Source organism: Orcinus orca, chromosome 3, assembly GCF_937001465.1.
Source record: "Orcinus orca chromosome 3, mOrcOrc1.1, whole genome shotgun sequence".
Lineage (NCBI taxonomy): Eukaryota > Metazoa > Chordata > Mammalia > Artiodactyla > Delphinidae > Orcinus > Orcinus orca.
Window position 1 is genome coordinate 172,818,801 of NC_064561.1, and position 16,065 is coordinate 172,834,865.

Consider the following 16,065-nt stretch of genomic DNA (forward strand, 5'->3'; position numbering starts at 1 on the left):
ATGATGTGAAATGCAGTCTTTTATGAATGATAGTGACTTTCTAATAAATATGTTATTTTGATGGTACTGGAAACATAAGAGTCATGTGATGATTTTATTTTAAAATGTCAATATTTATAGTATAATGGAAATTACATTCTTTAAAACTACATTTCTAATGGAAAATTTTAGATGTCAACTTTCAAAATTTATAATATTTTGAAACAGTTTCACAGTTTTTCAAAACTCCTTTAGGGACAAAGTGAGCAAAAATATTCAGATGACTGCCTCAGATGGCAGCTAGTCAAAACTGTTTCATTTTATAGATGTAGCAGCTGAGGACCACAAGTTCTGTTCTTGAACCAGAACCCAAAGCCACATTTAGTCACTCGCTCTGCAACTCCATTCCATCTCCTACGCAAAGAGGGCACACGGGGTTCTGAGAGAAAGTCCATGTTTATTAATGACAAGGTACCTCTAAGTAAAAGGTCATCTCTTAAATGTATTTGAGTTTAGAGCTGTCTGACATCTGTGGTAGCCTGTCACCACTAGTCTCATCAGGATTCCTTCTAAGGCAATCATTTAGAAATATGAGGTGTCCATACATTTATCTCAGCAAGTTGGGTTGTGATTTATCTGACAGCTGACTTCCCTAACAAAGCTGGAAGCAGCTTAGGGGGAGTAGATCTTCATTGTTTTAGTTGGCTTGGGCTGGGCTGCCATAACAAAATACCATACACTGGGTGGTTTAAACAACAAAAATTAATTTTCTCCCAGTTCTGGAGCTGAAAGTGAGATCAGTGTGCCAGCATGGTCGGGTTCTGTTCCTGGCTTGCAGACAGCTGCCTTCTTGCTGCATATGCCTGCCAAGAGAAAGCAAGATCTGGATCTGGTCTCTCTTCCTATCCTTAAGGACATAATCCTATTGGATCAGGACCCTACCCTTATGACCTCATTTAACTTTACTTCCACAAAGCCCCTACCTCCAAATATGTCACATTAGGGGCTAGGGCTTCAACTTATGAATTTTAGTTGGACACAAACATTCAGTTCCCAACACTCATAAATCTTTATATACCTTGTTCCTAACCCAACGGGTGGCACTAGTGAGCATTAATAAATTTCTGCTGAATAAACTCATATTAATTCCTCAGTGTCATAGTGGCAATGTAGTATAGCAAAGAGAAAACTAGCTCTATGACCTTGGGCAAGTCATATAACATATCTGAGCCTCAGCTTCTTCAGATGTAAAGTCTAGATAGCAACTCTATCTTATAAATATGAAGCTTGGGAGGTGTGTCAAGGGTATGGAATCGTATGTGTGAAATAATAGCTCTATATAATACTTTTGCTTAATATTTTACAGTTTATGAAGCACTGCTGTATACATCATTCTACTGAATGAAGACCTGAATGCCTCAGACACTTGTAGCACCAAGCTTCATGATCTTTAAGGTCTTGGATCAACTGGTATTGTGAAAAGAAAATAAGGTAACCTTGGACTTCACTAGGTCATAATTTCTGTGTTATGCAATGAAGTAATTCACTGCATTGGTCTAGCTCTCAGGGTGATCAAGAGGCCAGGTTAATAAATCTTCCCGGCAGGGAGAGGAAAATATTAGGTGTTTTAATGTCTATTCTTTTGCAAAATTAATCAGTTACTTGCTATTTCCTTAAATAAATTAGTTTTCAGAATACTTATAGCCAAAGTTTTGTAAGTCCAATCACGGACACTAGATGGCACCATAAGAACCTCACCTGCACCAATTCCTGACAGCCCAACAGCTCTCTCACGATTTACAGCCTGAAGATTTTTAACACAGAGTATAGGGTGAAGAAAAGTTCTTTCATTTCTGTGTAGAGTCTATAAGTTTTGTCTCTAAGAGGTTGCTCTCCTACTGTGAATAGTACGTAGAGGATCAAGACTCTCGTGGGAAACTACAGACAGCGTGGGTCAAGTCAGGAGGCTTGGTCTGAGTCCCAGTGCTGATGCTTAGCAGCTGGTTTTTGCGGAGAAAGTCTGTTTCCTGCCCTGTTTGCATCTCACAGAATTGCTGGGAGGACCATACAGAGTCGTGTATAGAACTGCCACGTGCTACAATTTTATTTTATTTTTTTTTGGTACGCGGGCCTCTCACTGTTGTGGCCTCTCCCGTTGCGGAGCACAGGCTCCGGACGCGCAGGCTCAGCGGCCATGGCTCACGGGCGCAGCCGCTCCGCGGCATGTGGGATCTTCCCGGACCGGGGCACAAACCCGTGTCGCCTGCATGGGCAGGCGGACTCTCAACCACTGCGCCACCAGGGAAGCCCCACGTGCTACAATTAAAAAACAAGGTTCTTTCTACCTCTGCAGCCCCTCTTCCTGGGAGGCTCCTGCCTTTGCACCAGCTCCGGGCCTCTGCTACCCTGGCCCCTGCCTACTCTGTTTTCAACCACAAGCTCACTCCTCAGGCATCTGTAAAGGACTCTCACAACAGATCTATTTTTCCACTTTCACTCAAACGGCTGAAACTCATGCTTCTTAGTGTCCCCCACCCCAGTGTGCTCAGCTTCTCTTCAGTAGTCCTGTGGCTACTCGTCATCATCTGGAAGTGAACCCCTTAAAATCATCAGCTTCACGTCCCATTGTTGCAGAAGTCGTCCCTCCTCTCCCCTCCCCACTTGCTCATCCCCTCATTGCGATTCCAGCTCCTCCACGGCTTCCTTCTCTGCCTGTCCGCCAGCCCCCGCTTCTCTGAGCACAGAGCCCCTCCTTCTCTTCTTGCCTAAGCTCTGTACTCTCTCACCAGCACCTGCGACTCCCTCTCCCCAGTCCTCCGATGCTCCAGCCCTCAGGCCCCCACGGGACCAGTGCAGCCCTCTGTTTGAGGCAGCGCAGAGCGCCAGGTGGAAGAGCACAGGCGTAGAATTGTTTAGTACCAGCTTTTACACAGTGACGAGCTGTGTAAGTTACCCTGCCCACGTACACTACGGGTCCCTCTGAGCACCAGCGCGGGGTATTTTAGGGGGATGAAAACATCTACCCACAGGAGAAGTAAGAGAGTTAGTAGGTAAGAAGAGATTTTCTAAAACATATTTTTATGCTTTTATCTTTTGCCTCTTCCACATATGTGACCTCTCCCTGCGATCCAGAGGTACTTCTGTGGAGGGCAAGTGGATGAATAGGTGGACTAGGATTATGAGAGTGAAACGCAAATAAGAGGCAGGGTGTAGTTTACTTCTAAAACAGGTAACTGAGATATAAAACTAAAGGCCTGAAGAAAGTAGGGCCTAGAGATTAGGCCCTTTGGAAACAAAACGGGAGACCCAGGTATACCTGCCTTCTGTTTCCCACCACAACCAGAAAGGATCATGAAGACCACGGAGGAGGAACCTCAGAGGAAACGGGCAGGGGGGGCAGAGGGGCTGCATTGTCCCTGTATGGTCAGGCCCCCCGCGATGGCTGTTCCCTTGCTCTCTGTGCATCCCCTGACTGACCAGTCCCTGCCTCACCTGCATCCTATTCACCTGACCGACCTTCCCTCCTCAAAAAATGGCTACGTACTCGCCCCGGGCCCTGACTAGTGATTGCTCATTAGATCAGAACATCCGCACCTTGCTAGCTCATCAAAGGGGTGGGGAGGGGCATGCTCCTCTGCTGGTTTCCCTGGTAACCGATGAGCCAACCTGACGTCACTTCCCCTTGCAGCTGGTAACCTCCCTCTCGCCGAGGTAGTGAAGACGCCGCTGTCTGCTCCACAGGGTGGCGGGGGTGACGCCCGGACCTCGCTTCACACAGGTAAGACCCTCCTATCCATTAACACCACTGACGTCTCTGTCACTGATTCTGGGGTCCTTCTACGGTCTTCAAGCTGGGCAAATATTGGGCTCACAGGCCTGCGGGGTGCAGCACAACAGTCCCTTTTCAAGAGTCCTATATTCACCTAATCGTGAAACCCTGAAACCTAGGTGGGTCCCTTAAGCCCCAGAAGCAAGGATGTGGAAAGAAAATCCACAGCATATATTTAGTCATTTAGCCCTCAAAACAACTGCACAAAACCAGTTACCCACATAAAACAGCACCACAAGACTATTATTGGCTCCATTTTACTGAATAGGAAAGTGACAGGATTTTAACTCAGGCCAGCTGACTTCAAAGGCCGTGCTCTTAACCATCACCCTACACAGCCTTTCAGTAAACATCAGTTCCCTGCACTCACCCCAACCCCATCTCGGTTCAATGCCGGGGCTAAGAAGCTGAGTTAGGAAAGGCAGGCTACCATGTGTTTCATGCTCTTACTATTTAAGGTCTGAACTCAGCTGGGCCTTCGGTTCTGCTGCATTTCCTGTTGTTTGTGCTCCGTGGGCTCCCTTCACCAATCCCTGCAATAGGCCTAAACCTTCAACATCCCCTGCCCTGCTCACCTTCAGCAGTAAACTTGCCTGTGATTCATAGAGAAAATCAGTGCCATTAGGGGTGGACTCTCTCAGCTTCTCTCCTTCCCTCAACTTATCTTCAGGAGCACCCTCTCCTATCCAACCAATTTTCGAAAGAGAGGTTTCTCTCTCTATCCTATTTCAGACCACTCCCTCCTTTGCTCTTTCACCTCCTCCAGGAGTTCTCTCAGGTGTCTCTTTTTCCAGTATGTTCAATCTTCTCCCTCTCTGCTGGGTCCTTTCAGCGTATAAACAAGGTAAGGTCTTTCCTCACCTTCATGTCACTTCCATCTACAATTGTCCTAGATTTCAGAAATTTCCAAGCACCAGTCCCTGAACTCTTCCTAAGTAGTGATGAAATCTCACTAATTCATGATAAAAACTTGAGCAAATAAGGGTAATATAGTGAGTTTCTCATTAAGCTAAAGTAATTCAATTTAAATGATTTTCTTTTGTTCTGAAATTATGACTTTTTTTTAATGTTCTGATATTCTTTGTATAGGAGGCCCTCTGTATCTGTGGGTTCTATATCCTTGGTTACAGAAGGCAGACTGTACCACACGATTTAATACAAGGGACTTGAGCACCCGTAGAGTTTGATGTCCTTTGGGGGTCCTGGAACAAATCCCCCAAGGATCCCCAGAGATGACTGTATGCCACCTATCAGAAGTGTGAAGACTTCACCTGAGCAACGAACAACCCTCTTTGCTGTAAGACGTTGAGATTTGGGGCACCTTTTTTTTTTTTTTTTACTATGCATTACCGAGCCAAGAAGCCCTCAAACTCTTTGGTCTCTGAACATCTCTGAACATCTCTACACTCTTGAAAACTATTAAGGACCTGTATTGACTATGTTTCCTTACTTTCTGTCTTCTTAAAGCTCTGGCACCTGGGACCTTGCTAGCACAGGGGAGACTGCTCCTTTGAGGACTAGCTAATTCCTAGAGATAACAAGCTCCTCCCTTGTGAATATACCTCTCATGTGCAAGCTAACCAATCCAAAACCATACCCCCTCTGCCCCCATAAGCATCCCCTTTTTCCAGCTCTCACAGGGCTCTTACACTCTGGGCCAATACAGCGATATGTTGTTTTACTGCACTTCACAGATACTGCATTGTTTACAAATTGAAGGCTTGTGACAAACCTGCATTGAGCAAGTCTATTGGTGCCGTTTTCCCAGCAGCATTAGTTTTTAATTAAGGTATGTGCATTGTTTTCTTAGACATAATGCTATTGCACACTTAACAGGCTGCAGCATAGTGTGAACATAATGTGTATATGTACTGGAAACCAAAAAATTCGTGTGGCTTGCCTTATTGCCCCATTTGCTTTAATGCAATAGTCTGGAACCAAACCAGCAGTATCTCCGAGGTATGCCTGTACTCACCTGTCCTAGTCACCTCAGGGCCAGATCCAGGAAACCCTAGGACAACCCCTACACCTAAGAGCCTGCTGAAATTATTCAAACCTGCTTACCCTGCCTTTCCTGTTCCTTTCTGCGAAAACCACAGTAAGCCTCTCACCCATGCTTTCCCCTCGCTCCTTCAGCCTTCTGACTGACTTCCCGGTGGCCCTGTGTGGCCCTGTGTGACATGGCAGGCCTCCTACTCTCGGGAACAGACTTCCCTTTCAGTGACAGTCATCTCCTGATCTATTGACCTAACCATACCCGAGTAATAACAGAGCCTACATTTTAAAACAGGACCTCAATGGACTTTTGTTTATGTGGGTTCTATATATTGATATTTACTGTTTTAGATATTAAAACTGAGAAATTTTAAAAATATGTAAATGAATCCATTATACATTAACATAGTAATATCTTAATGAAAAATATATTTTCTAAAACAAATAATTGTGAGAAGAGTAGCACTGTTTCAATTTTTGCAAATCTCTTTAATGTCTGGCTAAGCAGAATAAAGCTGGGTTTTGGGGTCTGCTTCTGCATTCAAAGAGCTGCAGTATCACATTCTGGAAAACTCCACAATACACTCATGAGAGATTGAGAATGAAAAAGGCAAATAACATTTAGTCATTGATTTTGAAATTGACCTCATAGACCCAGGGAAAATGTCCCCAGACCACACTTGGAGAATGCTAACCTACACAATATTGACTAATACAAGCAAGTTTTTTAGAATTTAATTTTTTTCCAGTTGTATTGAGATATAAATGACATACAGCACTGTATAAGTTTAGGTGTCTAGCATAGTGATTTGACTTATATACATCATGAAATGATTATCATGTTTAGTGAGCATCCATCATCTCATATCAACACAAAATTAAAGAAATAGGGGAAAAAATTTTTTCCTTATGATGAGAACTCTTAGGATTACTCTCTTAACAACTTTCATATGTATAGTACAGCAGTGTTAATTATCTTTATCATGTTGTACATTACATCTCTAGTACTTATTTATCATATGACTGGAAGTTTTGTACCTTTTGACTGCCTTCACCCAATATCCCACCCACACCCGTGCCTCTAGTAACCACAAATCTGACCTCTTTTTCCATGAGTCTGTCTGTTTGCTTTTGAAGTATAATTGACCTACAAAACTATGTTAATTCCTGATGTATAACATAGTGAATCAATATTTCTAACATTTCAAATTGATCACCATGATAAGTCTAGTTACCATCTGTCCCCATACAAAGATATTACATAATTAATTGTTTACTATTTTCCCCACACTGTACATTTTATACCCATGACTCATTTATTTTGTAACTAGAAATGTGTGCCTCAGTCTCCCTCACCTATGTCTTATCTCCCCCTCAACTCCTCCCCTTGGCAACGACATGTTTGTTCTCTGTGTCTATGTCTCTGTTATATTTGTTCATTTCTTTTGTTTTTTAGATTCCACATGTGAGTGATATCATAATTTGTCTTTCTCTGCCTTATTTCACTTAGCATAATACCCTCTAGGCCATCCATGTTGTCACAAATGGCAAGGTTTCATTCTTTTTATGGCTGAGTAAGATTCCACTGTGTGTGTGTGTGTGTGTATCCATTCATCTGTGGATGGAAACTTAGGTTGCTCCCATATCTTAGCTATTGTAAATGATGCTGCTATGAACATAGGGTTGCATATATCTTTTCTAATTACTGTTTTTATTTTCTTTGGATAAATATCCAGAAGTGGAATTACTGGATCATATGGTAGTTCTATTTTTAAGTTTTTGAGCAATTTCCGTAATGTTTTCCATAGTGGCTACACCAATTTACATTCCTACCAACAGTGCACAAGGGTTCTTTTTTCCAATCCTTGCCAATACGTGTTACTTGTTGTCTTTTGATAATAGTCATTCTGACAGATATAAAGGGGATATTTCATTGCGATTTTGGTTTGCATTTCCCCGATGATTAGTGCTGTTGAGCATCTTTTCATGTGTCTGTTGACCATCTGCATATTTTCTTTGGAAAAATGTCTACTCAGATCCTCTGTCCACTTTTTAATTGGGTTTTTTTTTTGATGTTGAGTTGTATGAATTCTTTAGCTATCAACCCCTTATCAGCTACAGTAAGTCCCCTACTTACAAACAAGTTCCTTTCTGAGAGTGCATTCATAAGCCCAGTTTGTTCGTAAGTCCAGCAATATTAGCCTAGGTACCCAACTACCACAATCGGCTATATAGTATTGTACTATAATAGGTTTATAGTACCTTTCACACAAATAATACATAAAAAACAAACACAAAAAATAAAACATTTTTAATCTTACAGTATGGTTCCTTGAAAAGTACAGTAGTACAGTACAACAGCTGGCATTGAGGGAACAGGCAAGAAGAGTTACTGACTGGGGGAGGGAGAGGAGGTGGGAGAGGGTAGAGCTGAAAGATCTTCAGCAATAGAAGACTGAGGGCAAGCTGCAATTTCACTCATGCCTGACGTTGATGGAACGCACATTCACACCTTTGAAAGTTCAAAACGTGAAGGTTTGTATGTAGGGGACTTACTGTATGTCATTTGCAAATATCTTCTCCCATTTAGTAGGCAGCTTTTTCATTTAGTTGATAGTTTCCTATGTGCAGATTTTTTAATTTGTTGTAGTCCCATTTGTTTATTTTTGCTTTTGTTTCCCTTGCCTGTGGAGACATATTCAAAAAAATATATTACTAAGACCAATGTCAAAGAGTATACTGCTTATGTTTTCTTTTAGAAGTTGTATGGTTACAGGTCTTACATTTATATCTTTAATGCATTTGAGTTTACTTTTGTGCGTGGTGTGAGTTGTCCAGTTTGCTTCTTTTGCATGTAACTGACCAGTTTTCCCAACACCATTTATTGAAGAGACTGTCTTTTCCCCATTGTATATTCTTTCCTCCTTTGTTTTAGGTTAATTGCCCATATAACTGTGGGTTTATTTCTGGGCTGTCTTTTCTTTTCCACTAATCTATATGTCTGTTTTTGTGCCAGTATCATGCTGTTTGGATTACTGTAGCTTTGTAGTATAGTTTGAAATCAGGGATTGTGATCTCTCCAGCTTTGTTCTTCTTTCTCAATATTGTTTTGGCTATTTGGAGTCTTTTGTGTTTCCAGACAAATTTTAAAATTATTTGTTCTAGTTCTGTGAAAAATGCCATTAGTATTTTGATAGCGATTGCATTGAATCTGTAGATTTCCTTGGGTAGTATGGTCATTTTTAACAATATTAATTCTCCCAGTCCATGAGCATGATATATCTTTCCATCAGGTTGTGTCATCTTCAGTTTCTTCAGTGACGAGTTGGTTGTTTAGTAGTGTATTATTTAGCCTCCACATGTTTATGTCTTTTGCAGTCTTTTTTCTTGTAGTTGATTTCTAGTCTCACAGTGTTGTGGTCAGAAAAGTTGCTTGATAGGATGTCAATCTTTTTAAACTTAGACTTGTTTTGTGCCCTACAATATGACCTATCCTGGAGAACATTACATGGACACTTGAAAAGAATGTGTATTCTGCTGCTTTTGGATGGAATGTTCTATGTATACTTGTTCAGTTCACTTGGTCTAATGTGCTGTTTTAGGTCAGTGTTTCCTTTTTGATTTTCTATCTAGATGATCTGTCCATTGATGTAAGCAGGGTTTTAAATTCCCCCACTATTACTGTGTTATTTGTCAATTTCTCTTTTTATATCTGTTAATATTTGGTTTATGTATTTAGGTGGTCATATTTGGTTTATGTATTTAGGTACTCTTATGTTGGGTGCATATATATTTTAAATTATCATATTTTCTTTTTGGATTGATCCTTTTATCATTCTGTAATGCCCTTCTTTGTCTCTTTTTACGATCTATTTTGTCTGTTATAAGTATTGCTACACCCTGGCTTCCTTTTTGTTTCCATTTGCATGAAATAGCTTTTTTCATTCCCTCACTTTCAGTTCGTGTGTGTCTTTAGATCTCTTGTAGAGAACATATATTTGCGTCTTGTTTTGTATCTGTTCAGCCACTCTGTCTTTTGACTGGAGCATTTAGTCCATTTACATGTAAAGTGATTATTGATAGGTATGTACTTATTGCAATTTTGTTAATTGTATGGGGGTTATTTTTGTAATTCTTTTTTGTTCCTTTCTTCTTCTTTTGCTCTCTTTCCTTGTGATTTGATGACTATCTTTAGAGTTATGTTTGGATTTCTTTCCCTTTTTTTGGTGTGTGTATTATTATAGATTTTTGATTTGTGGTTACCATGAGGTTTATAGATAGCAATCTATATATCTACCTGATTGTTTTAAGTTGCCAGTCTCTCAAGTTCAAACACATTTTTAAAACCTGGGATTTTTACTCCCAGTCCTCATGTTTACTGTTTTTGACATCATGTTTTACATCCTTTTGTTTTGTGTATTCCTTAACTACTTATTGTGGATATAGACGATTTTACTACTTTGTCTTTTAACGTTCCTACTAGCTTCATAAGTAATTGATTTACTACCACTACTGTATATTTGCCATTACCAATGAGATTTTTCCTTTCATAATTTTCATGTTTCTAGTTGTGGCCTTTTCTTTCCTGCTTAGAGAAGTCCCTTTAACATTTTTTGTAAGGCTGTTTCAAGGTGATGAACTCTTTTAGCTTTTGCTTGTCTGTAAAACTTTTGATCTCTCTTTCAAATCTGAATGATAGCCTTGAGGGGTAGAGTATTCTTGGTCATAGGTTTTTTGTTTCATCACTTTAAATATATCATATCACTCCCTTCTGGCCTGCAGAGTTTCTGCTGAAAAGTCAGTTGATACTCTTAGGGGAGTTCCCTTGTATGTAATTTGTTGTTTTTCTCTTGCTATTTTTAATATTATCTCTTTAATTTCTGCCATTTTAATTACAGTGTATCTTAGTATGGTCCTCTTTCAGTTGATCCTGTTTGGGACTCTGTGATTTCTGGACCCAAACGTCTGTTTCCTTTCCCAGGTTAGGGAAGTTTTCAGCTGTTATGTCTTCAAATATGTTATCTGCCCCTTTCTCTCTCCTCCTTCTGGGACCCCTATAATGTGAATGTTAGTATGCCTGATGTTGTACCAGAGGTCTCTTAAGCTGTCCTCATCTCTTTTTACTCATTTGTCTTTTTTTCTGTTCAGTTCAAGTGATTTCAACTACTCTCTTTTTTAGTTTGATCCATTCCTCTGTATCATCTAATCTACTTTTATTCTTTCTAGTGTATTTTTTATTTCACTTATTGTATTCTTTTTTTTTTGTGAGTGTGTGTGTGTGTGTGTGTGCAGTACACGGGCCTCTCACTGTTGTGGCCTCTCCCGTTGCGGAGCACAGGCTCCGGACGCGCAGGCTCAGCAGCCATGGCTCACGGGCCCAGCCACTCCACGGAATGTGGGATCGTCCCAGCCTGGGGCATGAACCCGTGTCCCCTGCATCGGCAGGCGGACTCTCAACCACTGCGCCACCAGGGAAGCCCTCACTTATTGTATTCTTAAGCTCCATTTCATCTTTCTTTATTTTTCCTTTTTGTTAAACTTCTCACTGTATTTGTTTATTCTTCTCCCAAGTTCTTCAAGCACCTTTCTTTTTTTCTTTTTTTCTTTTTTTTTTTTGCCTATCCCATGTGGCATGTGGGATCTTAGTTCCCCGACTAGGGATCGAACCTGTGCATTCTGCAGTGGAAGTGTGGAGTTTTAACCACTGGACCACCAGGGAAGTCCCTCGAACATCTTTATGATCAGTACTTTTGAACTTTTTATTGTGTTGATTACCTAGCTCCATTTCTCTTAATTCTTCTTCTGGTGTTTTATCTTATTCCTTTGTTTGGAACATATTTCTCTGTTGCCTCATTTTGCTTAATTCTCTGTTTTTATTTCTGGTAGGTTGGTTACTTTTCCCAGTCTTTGATGAGTGGACATTTTTAGGAGATGTCCTATGCATTTCAGCAGTGCACTCCTCTCTGGTCACCAGAGCTATATGCTCTAGGAGTGCTCCCTATGTAGGCTTTGTGGGCCCATTACTCTGAACTCTTTCTCGGGTAGATTGCCTATCTCCACTTCACTTGGTTCTTCTTCTGAGGTTTTATCTTATTCCTTTGTCTGAAACATATTCCTCTGTCACCTCATTTTTTCTAAGTTGCTATTTGTATTTTATGTATGTGGTAGGTTAGTCACGTTTCTCAACCTTGGAGAAGTGGCCTTTTATGGGAGATGTCCTATGCATCCCAGCAGTGCACTCCCATCTCATTACCCAAGCTATATGCTTGGTGGTTCCCCCTAAGAGGGCTGCATGGGTCCTTCTGTTGTGTTAGGCTGACTCTGTGGGCGGGCTGGTAGGTTTGGTTGGCCCCTAGTCCAGTTGGTTGCCAGACCCTGCCTTCTGTGGATGCTGTTGGCTGCTGTTTAGTGGTGCCTGGTTACAAGGCAGCTGGTTGCAGAACCCTAGGGGGTCCCAGGGCTAGTGTTTGCTCAGTGGTGGGCAGAGTCAGGGTCCAAAAGACTGGGGTGGTTGCTCACCCACTTGCAGATGAAGCCAGATCCTGCAGTTAGTGCCAAACTACTTGCAGGCAGATCTGGCTCCTGGAGTCTGGCTGCAGGCCTGGGGATCCCAGAGCTTGTTTCAGATTGTTGGGAGGGGGAAAGTTCCTGACACAGCTGTGTATGGGGTCCAGGATGTTCCAAAGATTGCACTGACCTGCTAATGGGCAGGGCCGGCATTCAGCCGGTTCCAGGGTAGGCTCTGGCTTGCTGCTGGTAGGCTCAGTCTGCAGGATCATAGTTTTCTGCTTCTGGTGTCTGCCCTCTGAGTGAAGCTGGCCTAGAGGCTAGTGCAGACTTGCTGGTAGGAAGGCCGATGCCTGCCCACTGGTGGGTGGAGTTGGATCTTGGCCCACTGATGGGCAGGGTCATGTCTAAGGGTATTTCTAGAGATGGCTGTGGGCTCAGGAAGTCTTTAGGCAGCCTATCTGCTGATGGTTAGTGCTGTGTCCCCACCCAGTTAGTTATTTGGTCTGAGGTGTCCCCAGCACTTGTGCCTATAGGCTGTTGGGTGGGGCCAGGTCTTGGCATTAATGAACCAAGATGTTAGCCACCAACATCAGTGTTCAGGTGTTTGAATGTCCCCCAGTATGTCTTCCACCAGTGTCTATGTCCCCAGGGTGAGCCATAGCTGCTCCCTGCCTCTCTAGAAAACTGTCCAAGACCAGCAGGTAGGTCTGGCCCAGGCTTCTATCAAATTACCTAGCCCTGGGTCCCAGTGCATATGAGATTTTGCATGCCCCCTTTAAGAGTGAAGTCTCTATTTCCCCTAGTCCTGTGGGGCTCCTGCAATTAAGCCCCCCTGGCCTTCAAAGCCAAATGCTCTGGGGGCTCTTCTTCCTGGTGCTGGACCTGACATGGAGAGCTTGACATGGGGCTCAGAACTCTCACTCCCATTGAAGAACCTCTGCAATATTATTATTCTCCAGTTTGTGAGTTGCCCACACAGATGGAATGAGATTTAATTATATCGTGAGTCCACCCCTCCTACCTGTGTCATTGTGGTTCCTTCTTTCATTTTTTTAAATTTCTTTTATTTATTTTTGGCTGTGTTGGGTCTTCGTTGCTGTGTGCGGGCTTTCTCTAGTCACAGCAAGCAGGGGCTACTCTTCGTTGCAGTGTGCAGGCTTCTCATTGTGGTGGCTTCTCGTTGTGGAGCACAGGCTCTAGGTGTGCGGGCTTTAGTAGTTGTGGCTCATGGGCTCTAGAGCACAGGCTCAGTAGTTGTGTTGCATGGGCTTAGTTGCTCCACGGCATGTGGGATCTTCCTGGACCAGGGCTTGGACCTGTGTCTCCTGCATTGGCAGGTGGATTCTTAACCACTGCCCCACCAGGGAGGTCCCATGGTTCCTTCTTTATGTCTTTAATTGTAGAAGATCTTTTCTGATGGGCTTTTGCATTGATAATTTTTCTGCAGATAGTTGTGATTTTTGTGTGCTTGTGAGAGGAAGTAAGCTCAGGGTCTTTCTATTTTGCTATCTTGGCTGCTCTGTCCTTCCTCATCATAAAAGGCCACCAACCCTACTGGATTAGGGACCCACCCTTATAACTTCATTTAACCTTACCTCCCTAAAGGGCCTATCTCTAAATATAGTCACATTGGTCATAGGGCTTCAACCTATGAATTTAGGACTGGGGCAGGGGACACAATTCAGTGCATAACAGGAGGTGAAAATTGAAAACAGTGAGTGCGAGGGGAAAAATAACTAAGGAAAAGTGATACAGTGTGTTACTAGACTGGCTACCACTTCATACAAAACTTCAAAAAAAGAAAAAAAAAAAAGGCTGGTCATTGCTTGGCACATTGGACTCTTCCAGAAGGGCTGCAAGAAAGAATTCCATCTCAGACTATTCCATGGTAGGAAGATGCTACCTGCCTGACTTCCCACCCCCCACCCCCATCTCCTATTTCCTGTAAGTCGAGGTTCACCCCCACAGAAAGCTAACTCACCACGTTACTGTGTGGTGTCATCAAGCCTTTCAGTGGCCACTCAGGAGGCTAGATTCCATTCTGCATGATGTAGCATTTCATCCAAACCCAGAAGTTAGGGAGGGAAACAGCATGTGAGACTCCAAGCCTGGACCTTTAACTCAGACTTCAGCCGGTCTGACAAATGCAGCAAAAGTGGTGCTGGAGGGGGCACAGTCTAGGAGTTAAGCCATGTCTTTTGAAGGAAGGAGTCAGTTAACACAGTCAGAGGTGTCTGATTCAGAACTACTACAGTTCTAAGTACAGAGGTGGCTATCCTAAAGTCGCAACATTTCCTGAAAGGAGCACAACCCTGAATGAAGGTCATTGGGAAAGTATATTTTGATAGCCATAGAAACAATAATTACATTTTAAATGAAATGTAATGAAAGTATCTAATAACTGAATAATACAATTCATCCAATTTGAACCTTGACAGATGAGTCTTAGCCTATAACAAATATTATGTTTGATATACTCTGTATCCAACTGTTAATGCTGGTTACTACACTGTATCCTTCAGATTTGCTTAAAAACCAATGGAGTAAATTATACTATAGTTTATTTTTCTCATGAAACATGTGAAACATCAAATTGCTGTGAAAAGTGTGAGGACTCAAGATACATGCAGAATGGCAGTCAAATTGAGAGCTGTCTTATCGCATCCAGGTAATTTTTAATTAAAGTGACATTGGGAAATGAGAAGGGAGATGACATGGGTTATACTTATTACAGGCCATTATGCCCTTGCTCTTTTAAGGAACAAAAATATATGACCTCTAGTAGTTGACACTCAATAATAAGGAATGTCATGACTGCCTGCCAAATAGTCTTAAATACTGAACTGTAGAACATCTTCATTGCCATTACCTCTTTTATGAGTTTTCAAATTACTTATTCCTGTTGTATTCATTGTTAGTTTCTAGGTTTATCACATGCATGTGTGTGTGTTTGTGTGTGTTTTGTGTTTAGGGAGTGGAGCAGTTATTTCAAGTGGCTTATGGGAAGAAAGCAGACATGCTCAGCCAACAATATTAAAACTGTCCAAAGAATTGAAAATGTATATATAAGTTGTCACCTCCAAAGTAAACTGGAGTCAATGACAGAGTAGACAGGGATAGCCAGGCAGGTATGTGTTAGGTGTGGCCACAGGAACAGCATTCCCAATGGCCTTAACATCTGTAAAGCATACCTACAAATTCTGTGAACCAGAGGCAGATAATTAAGATGATAGTTCTGAGGCCAGAAGCCACACAAAACTCTGAGATCCACACACAGTATATCACATCTCCTCAGTTAGAAATTTGTTCTTTTACTGATACCCGAGCACCCATGACCTCCAAATATCAATCTGTAGCCCCATCTTCTCTATCAAGTTCCAGACCATATATTCCACCTCGAAGTTCCACCTCAAAATCATCATGCCTCAAACTGAATCTGTCACAAGTCTCACAACCCTGCCATTCCTTCTATATTTCCTATCCTAGGTAATGATATTGCAAGTCACTTATTCTCTTAAGTTAGCCATTTAATTCATCCTTTCATAAGTAGTTTTTGGTGGTCGGCACTGGGGATATAACAGTAAACACAGCGAAATCCCTTTCCTTATGAATCTTATATTGTACTGGTGAAATGGGCAATAGCTAAAACACACAGGGGTGTTGTGTGTGTGTGTGTGTGCGTGTGCGTGTGTGTGTGTGTGTGTGTTAGTGTCAAGCTCTATGGGGAAAAAATAAAGCAGAGTAAAGGGATA

The 16,065-nt window shown here is 42.1% G+C and overlaps 1 long non-coding RNA gene across 8 annotated transcripts in view; it reads left to right on the top strand.

The window, feature by feature from the left end:
- The window catches only part of LOC117203055 (uncharacterized), a 59,093-nt gene that overhangs the window by 11,824 nt on the left and 31,204 nt on the right, over positions 1-16,065 (top strand). For all 8 annotated transcript variants that reach the window (XR_007476696.1, XR_007476697.1, XR_007476698.1 and 5 more), the window contains 2 exons: positions 1,346-1,470; positions 3,668-3,757. This is a non-coding gene — a long non-coding RNA (uncharacterized LOC117203055). The remainder of the gene's footprint in view (positions 1-1,345; positions 1,471-3,667; positions 3,758-16,065) is intronic.